Raw genomic sequence first — 9421 nt, forward strand, 5'->3', positions numbered from 1 at the left:
GGACATCGGGCTTTCGCCTTTTTGCAAGCAAGCAGCATCAGATTGGCAGAACAAGGAGCAGTTGGTATTTTCATGGTTCCGACTGGTGACTTTGTTTTAACGGCCAAGGGAGCTGCTCCCTTCCCACTGTCTCACAGGGCTTGCCCTAGTAACGAGCAGCAAACCCACAGGGCACCACACTGCCCAAGAAGCCTCCAGGGTGGTCAGAGGGAAAGCACAGTCGCTGGAGCCAAGGGAACAACGGTCTCAGCGGTGCCACCCACCGCCACCTTGAGAGACTCTCTCCCCCAGGCAGAACCTCAGGATTTTTATCTGTACACTGGGGGGGGGGTGAGGAACGGTTGAGATGGCTCAATGGATAAAAGAACGAGCTACTCTTCCAGAGGTCCTAAGTACAATTCCCAGCACCCACATGGTGGCTCACAACCATCTGTAATGAGATCTGATGCCCTCTTCCTGGTGTAGACAAGAACATAAATAAATAAATAAATAAATAAATAAATAAATAAATCTTTAAAGAAAATAAAATAAAAAAAACTGGGGTGTCCTGCTAGCCTCCAAGAAGGACTTTGAAAGGGAAGGGAGGACACAGGAGGCGCAGGGCAAAGTTTGGAAAACAGGGAACACACTTGGGCTGTGTGAACTAGAAAGGGCTTTGCACAAATTACTGACGAATTTCCTGGATCAGGCGACTGATGTCTTCTCCAAAGCTGGAGGAAGGCCCAACTCCTGTAGACCTAAACACCAAACCACAAATATAGACTCTAACCCAGAGATCTCAACCTTCCCAATGCTATGGCCTTTTAATACAGTTCCAAAGGTTGTGGTGACCCCAACCATAAAATTATTCTCATTGCTACTTCATAACTGTAATCTTGTTACTGTTATGAATTGTAATGTAAATATTTGTGGTTTCCAATGGTCTTAGGTGACCCCTGTGAAAGGGTCATTTGACACCCCCCCCCCCAAAAGGGAGTTCTTAGAGGCTTCTTCTACCCTCATGATTCAGAGAAGTGGCTGCTCAGAGCAGCTGTGCTGGGGGCCTAGCATCTGCTCTTAGGAGCCGGTTCCACTTCCAGTGTAGACTCCTGTCCACAGAGCCCATCCACCTGGGCTCCCAGACTCTAGCGGAGTTACTGCCCCATCTTGGGCCTGAGCCTCAATCCACTGAGTGGCCCTGAATGGAAAAGGATGGAGCAATGGCCTTCAACAAGAGCTCTGCAGGCCAGGAGAGGGGAGGTCTTTAATTCCCATAAAAAGATAAAAGGTTGGGGAGGAACTGGGAGGAGTAGAGGCAGGGGAAATTGTCAAAATAAATAAATAAGAATGAATAATAATAGTAATAATAAAGATAAAACAGACCCCATGCCAGGGACTTAACGCATCTTGACAATCAGGAGGGGACATTTGCCCAGGAGACACATTTGCTCACCACTGCCGGGGACTGGGAATCCCTTCTTGCCCAAGTCCTCACTGATCAGATGGAGTGAACAAGGTGACTGGGGTAAGGTCACAGCTGGCTGATGGATCACTGTCTATCCCAAACAAGGACAGTTTAGATGCTACTATCTTTTCATTTACCTAGTAGATATTATTTGGAGGGGGAGTACTGGAGAGGGGGTCTCATGTAGCCCAGGCTGGCCTTTGTCTTGCTGTGTTGCTAAGGCTAGCCTTGAATTCCTGATCCCACTGCCTCCCCCTCTGGAATGCTGGTAGCAGAGATGTGCTCGCCACACCCAGCTCAGTGCTTTTCCTGAGCACCTGTGGTGAGAAGGTGCTAAGGGTGAGAAGACGCGATGAGCAGTGAGATCTTTGGTATCAGCACAGTGGTGACACCATGTTCCTACTGCCAGCAAAGCACGTCCACCCGCCTTCTTCGTTCACCTCGCCACAAGCCTGCAAAGTCAGGATTTTTAACCACAAAGGAGAAGAGTGAGGCCCTTCAAGTGCCCAAGACCCCAGTTTATAAGCAAAACTGAAGCCACATAAGGCCCAGGCCAGTCACCTCCTTTTTCTGGGTACCCAGAGGAAGGGATTCCCTCTTCTCTGGAAGTCAACCCCTACCCACTTCCAACATACTCTTTCTTGGGCCTTGACCATCTGGAGCACAGCTGCGGGTCCCTTATCCCTCATTAGTGAACAAGGCCCTGACTAGCAACTCTGGTTAGTCACCCTCACCCCACCCCAACACTTCCTGCCAGTGATGGACAGCCAGTACCACACTGGACTCTGTCTTCAACACCTGAGAATTAACATCACAGCTGTTTGTGGGCCTAGTCCTTTGTACCAGTGACCCAGTTATCTTCCTTGTCCTTCTGGGATGTGCAGAAGTGAGTGAGATCCCAAGCACTCAGCCTTGTCCCAGACCCTTTTGCTCACCCTCCCCACCCGGCCCGAGAAAGAGAAAGCCTGCAGGAGAGCCCACACAGAGAGAGCTAAAAACTTGGCCAAGGTCACACAGCTGTTAAAACAAAGGGCAGTCTGCTGCTAGTGATCACCTAGCTTCATCTCAGAAAAGACCATTTCCCTGGAAGGATCAGTCCCAAGAAACTCTGCCTAAATCAGGCCTGATGAAAGAGCAGAGAAGCCAACCCCTCAGAAGGCTGCAAGAGGGTTGAAAACCAAAGCCTGGGGCTGGAGAGACGGCTCAGGGATTAAGAGCACTGGCTGCCCTTGGAGAAAGCCCAGGTCCTGTTCCTGGCACCCACTTGGTGGCTCCCAACCGACTCTAACGCCAGTTCTAGGGAGCTGACTCCCTTTTCAGAGCTCCCTCAGCACCAGGCACACACATGGTGAGCATACACACGGGCAGGCAGAACACTCGTGCACATAAAGTAAAGAATAAATCTTTAAACAGTAAAAAGATAATCTAAGACTTGCCTGTACTGCGCAGTGAGATCAAGGCCAGCCTCAGCGGTTGGCGGTTAGCGAGACGGGGTTGGTAGATAGCTCAGCGTAAAGGCACCTGCTGCTAAGTCTGAGAAGGAAAGTCAGTCCCCAGACATAGATGGGCGAAGGAGAGAACTGACTCCCACAAGCTGTCCTCTGACACACGACACCCATGCACTGTGACACACACAAACACATACAATAGGCAAATAAAATGTAATGAAAATCAAAGAGAGCTAAAGGCAGAGCTCCTTGGTAGAGCACTGCCCAGGAACGCATACAGTCCTGGGTCTGGCCTGCTGTACAGCAAGAAAAGGAAAAAAAAAAAAAAAAACTCTTTTAAACATCTTGGCCTGAGAAAGATGCCAGAAACGTTCTTTAAAAATCCAGCCACCAATCCGCTTCTGTGTGGCCAGGGGCCATGACTTTGGCCTCCTGAGGACATCTGTGTAGGATTCTCCCTCGCCCAGCCAGGACTGGAACCTTCCTTACCTGTAACATTCAATGTAGGCTCTGCGTGTCCCTCGGGGTCTAAGCCGGAGCGCTGTATGACAGCCTGGCAATTGCAGAAGTGAGGAAACACAGCATATCACTGCCAAGTCACCCCTGGGAGGAAACACAGCGACTCGGGGCCTCTCCAGCGGATGCCACAGGAACCTCCAAGCTGAGCCAGCCAGACCTGAGTACTGCAAGGGTTTCCTGCAGAGCAAGCAAGGGGCAGAGTGGGTATAAGCAGTAGCCACTGGGTCAGGGTGTGTGGGGAGGGGAGAGAGAGAGAGAGAGAGAGAGAGAGAGAGAGAGAGAGAACCAAAACCAAATAATCAGTTAGTACAAAGAGGAGAGTGAGAGAGTCAGAAGGGAAAGGAGAGGGAGAGGAGAGGGCAGGGGGACGAGAGAGGGAGGAAGAAAGAATGATGCAAACAGGAACGCACGAGAGGAATGAGAGGGAGCAGAGACTGAGACTGAGGGTGTGAGGAGAGAGAAGGGACGAGCTGCAGAGAGCGTGTGCCGAGTAGGCACGGATGAACAACTGAGTGTGTGCGCCTCTCCGTAGGGCAGAGAGAAAGGGAGAGGCCACTAAATAGGAAAAGGATGGGAAGGGAGCGCTGGAAGCACAGTTGTGCTCATTAAGACTGGGCAGGGCATCCCTGGTGACCAAGAGGCATCGGGCCCAAGAAGCCTGTCGGAACACAGAGCCACGGAGCTGGAGCAAAGAGGAAACTTCTCAAGTCCCTGAGCCGGAGGTTGGCTGCTAGGGAGTTCAAGGGAGTAAGAGAGGGTGAAGAGGTGTGGGCAGCTGGGGTTGAGCCCTAGTGAGTGTGTGAGAAGGTGAGTCGGGGGAGGGCTTCCAAGTGCACAAAGGAGCGAGAAGCCAGAGCCCCGTGCTTTGATTTCCTTCTGTTTAACACTCCTTGCTTCAGCCAGCTAACCAGCCTATAGAGAGCAGTCAGCACCAGGTCCCGATAGACTCTAGCTAAGGACACGCAACCCCCCGGTACCAGTGGACCCAACACCCTCCTACACACTGTGGGAAACTGAAGCCCAGAAAGGACCGAAGTCTGTTTTACAGTGACACATGGCCAAACCGAGCCAAGAGGGCAGGGCCTCTCCACACACACTGCCCCACCGCAGTTCCTGAGTGGCTGGACTAGCCCCTTGCTGCTGTTGTCAAATGTTGGTGACATTCCTTATTGATGCCAACATGGCTCCTTCCAGGTCAAAGCCTCATTAGCACGTGCTTCAGCCCCAGAACTAAAGCAACAGGGTCTGTGGCCTGCATTTACAGTCCTGGCTCTGAAAGGTGGAGACAGGAGGACGGGGTTCAAAGCCATTCTTAGCTATGTTCTGAGTTCAAAACTATTTGCTGGGCTGTATGCCTTTAATGCCAGCACTCGGGAGGCAGAGGCAGGCAGATCTCTGTGAGTTCGAGACCAGCCTGGTCTGCAAAGGGAGTTCTAGGACAGTCAGGGATACACAGAGAAACCGTGTCTTATAAAATAAAAGCATCCTTCTTTGGCTTCTGTATGCATGTGCATGGGTTTGCACATGAGTACACACACGAGTGTGTGTGTGTGTGTGTGTGTGTGTGTGTGCATATCCCAAGAGAATTTTCCAAGGAACTTCACAAGCTGACTACTTAAATTCCAAATGAAAAAGCAAAGATCCAAGAATAGCCATGAGCTTCCTGAAGAATGACCATACACAAACCAGGAGGCAAGCTATGTTTCTTCCTGACATACCAAATATCTCCTCTCTCTCTCTCTCTCTCTCTTTAAGACAGGGTTTCTCTGTAGCTTTGCAGCCTGTCCTGGAACTCACTCTATAAACCAGGTTGGTCTCGAACTCACAGAAATCTGCCTGTCTCTGCCTCCCAAGTGCTGGGATTAAGGTATGCACCACCACTGCCCAGTTGACGTATCAAATCTTAATACGAAGTTACAGCATTCAGACGTGTGTTTCATTTGGCAAATGATCAACAGAGATATTTCAGTTGATAACAATTTGTGTATTGTATATAGTATATGGTTATGGGATCTATCTTGGGTGACAAGGGTGTGTTGTGTGTATGTGGGTATGTATGGGGAATGTTGTATTTTGAGACAGGGTTTCTTTGTATAGCCTTGGCTATCCTGGAACTAGTTCTGTAGAGCAGACTGGCCTCAAACTCAGATATCAGCCCACCTCTGCCTCCCAAATTCTGGTATTAAAAGCATGAACCATCACTGTCTGTCTATATTTTTGAGATTTTAAATTTTTATTTATTTTAAATCATATGTTTTGTGTATATATGGTCTGTGTATGTGTGGAGGGGGTTCCAATCCCCTGGAGCTGGAATTACAAGTGGCTGTGAGCCACCTGATATGGGTGCTGGGAATTGAACTCAGGTTTTCTGCAAAAACAGCACATGCTCTTTGTTTGTTTGTTTTGTTTTTGAGACCGGGTTTCTCTGTGTAGCCCTAGCTGTCCTGGAACTAGGTCTTGTAAACCACATTGGCCTTGAACTCAGAGATCCACCTGCCTCTGCCTCAAGAATATGCTGGGATTAAAGGTGTGCGCCACCATTGCCCAGCCTTTTTTTTTTTTTTTTTTTTTTTGGCAGTACATGCTCTTAGGTCTGAGCCATCGTGCATCGTGCATGCCTTTAATTCCAGCACTCAGGAGGCAGAGGCAGGAGGACCTCTGTGAGTTTGAGGCCAGCCTGGTCTACAAGAGCTAGTTCCAGGACAGGCTCCAAAGTTACAGAGAAACCCTGTCTCAAAAAGAGAGAGAGAGAGAGAGAGAGAGAGAGAGAGAGAGACTGAAGAGAAGGTTCAGTGGTCGAAAAACATAAATAAATAAATGGATCTAGCTGGTCAGTGGTGGCGCACACCTTTAATCCCAGCACTCAGGAGGCAGAGGCAGGCAGATTCCGTGAGTTTGAGGCCAGCCTGGTCTACAAGAGCTAGCTCTAGGACAGGCTCCAAAGCAACACAGACAAACCCTGTCTTGAAAAAAAAAAAAACGGAGGGGGTGCTGAGCCATCTTTCCAGCCAAGAATTTATTTTACTTTTATTTATTTTTTTAAGATTTATTTATTATGTAAAGTGTTCTGCTTGTATGTATGTCTGCACTCCAGAAAAGGGCATCAGATCTTATTACAGATGGTTGTGAGCCACCATGTAGGTGCTGGGAATTGAACTTAGGACCTCTGGAAGAGTAGCCAGTACTCTTAAACTCTAAGCCATATCTTCAGGCCCTATTTTTGGTTTTTTGAGACAGGGATTCTCTGTATAACCCGGGCTGTCCTGAACTGTCTTTGTAGACCAAGTTGGACTCAAAGTCAGAGACATCCTCCTGCCTCTGCCTCTGAATGCTGGAATTAAAGATGTGTACCAACCACTGCCTGGTTAAGATTTTATTTTTTAACTATGTGTATACATATGTCTCTGTGTGTATGTGCACTTGAGTGCAGATGTCTTCAAAGGCCAGAAGAGGGCGTCAGATTCCCTTGGAGCTGGAGCTGTGAACCACCTGACATGGATGCTGGGAACTTAACTCAGGTCCTCTTAATGAGCAGTATTTGCTCCTAACCACTGAATCACCCATTGCTCCAGCCCTGATTTTTTTTTTTAAATCGGGTCTCAGGTAGCTCTGTGACCTCACAATTGCTATAGAGCTGAGGATGACATTGAGCTCCTGATCCTCCCGCCTCTATCAGCTATAGACTTCGGCCCACACAGCAGAGGCTGTATTTTGTATGATGTGTATGAGAAATGTGTGTCTGTTCATTGTTAAAGATCTGAGGCCTGAGAGGATGTGGTGTGTGTGTATGTGTGTGTGTGTGTGTGTGTCTATGTGTCTGTGTGTCTGTGTGTGTCTGTGGTCTGTGTGTCCATCAGAGAGACGAGTGGGAGTTAATTAGACATAATTTAGCTCTAAAGATCCATCCAAAGCCTGAGTGGTTCTTAGGATCAGCCAGACACCCAGTTATACCTGAATCTCATTCAGACCACTTCTTACCTGAGCCGTGGTGAGGATGTTGGTCCAAGAGGCAACAGAGCCGCAGGTAGGGAGGTCACTGAGAGCCCGTTTCCTTGAGAGCATGTTTCCTTGAAGATTCCTGAGCTCAGGAAGCAGGGTAGAAAATGAAGGAGGAAGCCGAAGGCAGGCCCAGACCAAGTGTGTGACTCACTTTATTCTGCCAGCCAATCTGTTTGTTCAGTGGTGTCAGTGGGATGAAGAATTAGGGGAAGCCTGCCTGCCAGCTCCAGTGAACAGGCAGGGCACCTGAGGCCAGGAAGCTAACTCTTTGGGTGGAGCCCCAACCAAAGGTCACCAGAAACACTCCTACCTAAGGTCAATTCAGCCCCCACTGGGCCCACCTAAAGTTGAGCACCTCTGAGGGAAGAACCAGGCCTGGGGTAGCAGAAGATTAAAGAATCCTACTTCTCGTCTTCTGAAGGGAAGAAGGGCCCAACCTATGGAAGATTCCTGCATTGTCCTCAGGAGCCCAAACTTCAACAAGATGGACCCAATTCCCGTGAGCCCCATGACAGAAAGCCCCAGAGCTGATTACAGAAGACACTAGTCTGAGGGGACACACAGAGGATCACAGATACCACAGGTACTCCAAGAGAGGAACACTGGATGCCTAGCCTGCTAGGAGACTGCCTGTAGTTCTCTGGGTTTTTGTTTGTTTTTTACTTTTACTCTTTGGGGGCCTGGCCCCCAGCTCCCAGATGAACACATGGAGACTCATTCTTACTTATGAATGCCCAGTCTTAGCTTGGCTTGTTTCTAGCCAGCTTTTCTAACTTAAATCATCCCCCTACCTTTTGCCTCTGGGATTTTGCCTATCTTTATTCTAAATCTCTTTCTTTCCTTCTTACTCTGAGGCTGGCTACGTTGCTGGGTGGCTGGCCCCTGGCGTCCTCCTCGCCTCCTCCTTCTCTTGATTCTCTCTGCCTGGCAGCCCTACATGCCCCTCTCCTGCCTAGCTATTGGCCATTCAGCCACCGGGTGTTTTAGGCAGGTAAAGTAACACAGCTTCAGAGTTAAACAAATGCACCATAAAAGAATGCAACACATCTTTGCATCATTAAACAAATGTTCTCCAGCATAAGCGAATGTAACACATTTTAATAGTCTATAACACGCACCTGCCTTCTGAAGCTACCATAGCTGAGAGGAAGGTAGACATGCCTTTCTCCGAGGAGCCCTTCATCTGGTGGAAGCCAAAGGCCGCAGCTCTCACAAGAGTCTAGGACTTGCCTGGAGTCCCAACTTCTGCACTGAATTTCACCCCTCTCCGCCCAACTCCTCACCAAACCGCTGACTATACAGCCAAAGGAATGACTAGTGGCCTGGGATGTTTGCCTGTTGCCTTTCAAGGAGCAATCACTACTTCACAGGAGGACGCCGAGGCTTCATGTTGACATCATTGCTTACTCAAATGCCAAGATCCTCACCCTAGTTCACTGGCTCCTTCCACTTTACCTGTGCCCAGGGAGGCCTTGGCAGTTGGCTGTGTCACTAAAGGTTCTGTGACTCACAGCAAGCCAAGAAAGAGATAGCTCTTTCAGTTACGCTACCTCCATGAGGTAGCTCTAATGCCTAGAGCTCCCCTTTCCCTGTCTGGTGAACAAGGGGCTACAGAGGTCCTGCCCTAGAGGCCACATTGACTGTGAGACCTCAATTCAGTGCTCAAGGCACCCTCTAACTGGGTCACCACAGAGAAAGCTATTCTGGGCAGGGTTATGCCCAGGGTGAGGGCCACTGCTGCTCTTCCAGGTCAGTCTGTGGCCAAACTGTGGCAGAAAGGAAATAGACCGCTCCTTCTAGAAAATACCATGTTCCTATTGGAACCCAAAAAGCTGAAGGTGACTTCAAGTACACCTGATCCTGCCTCCCAGGTGCCCATGCTCCAGGCAGGGTATTTATTCCTGGGTGTGACCTCACCACCAGCCATCTGGGGTTGCTGCTTCTCACCCCTCCTGTTCCCAAGTCCTTTCCAGCTGTGCCATTGTAAACTGTTCTAGAATATTCCTCTTCT

Source organism: Microtus oregoni, unplaced genomic scaffold, assembly GCF_018167655.1.
Source record: "Microtus oregoni isolate MIOR12 unplaced genomic scaffold, Mior012 000005F_ref0000423, whole genome shotgun sequence".
NCBI lineage: Eukaryota > Metazoa > Chordata > Mammalia > Rodentia > Cricetidae > Microtus > Microtus oregoni.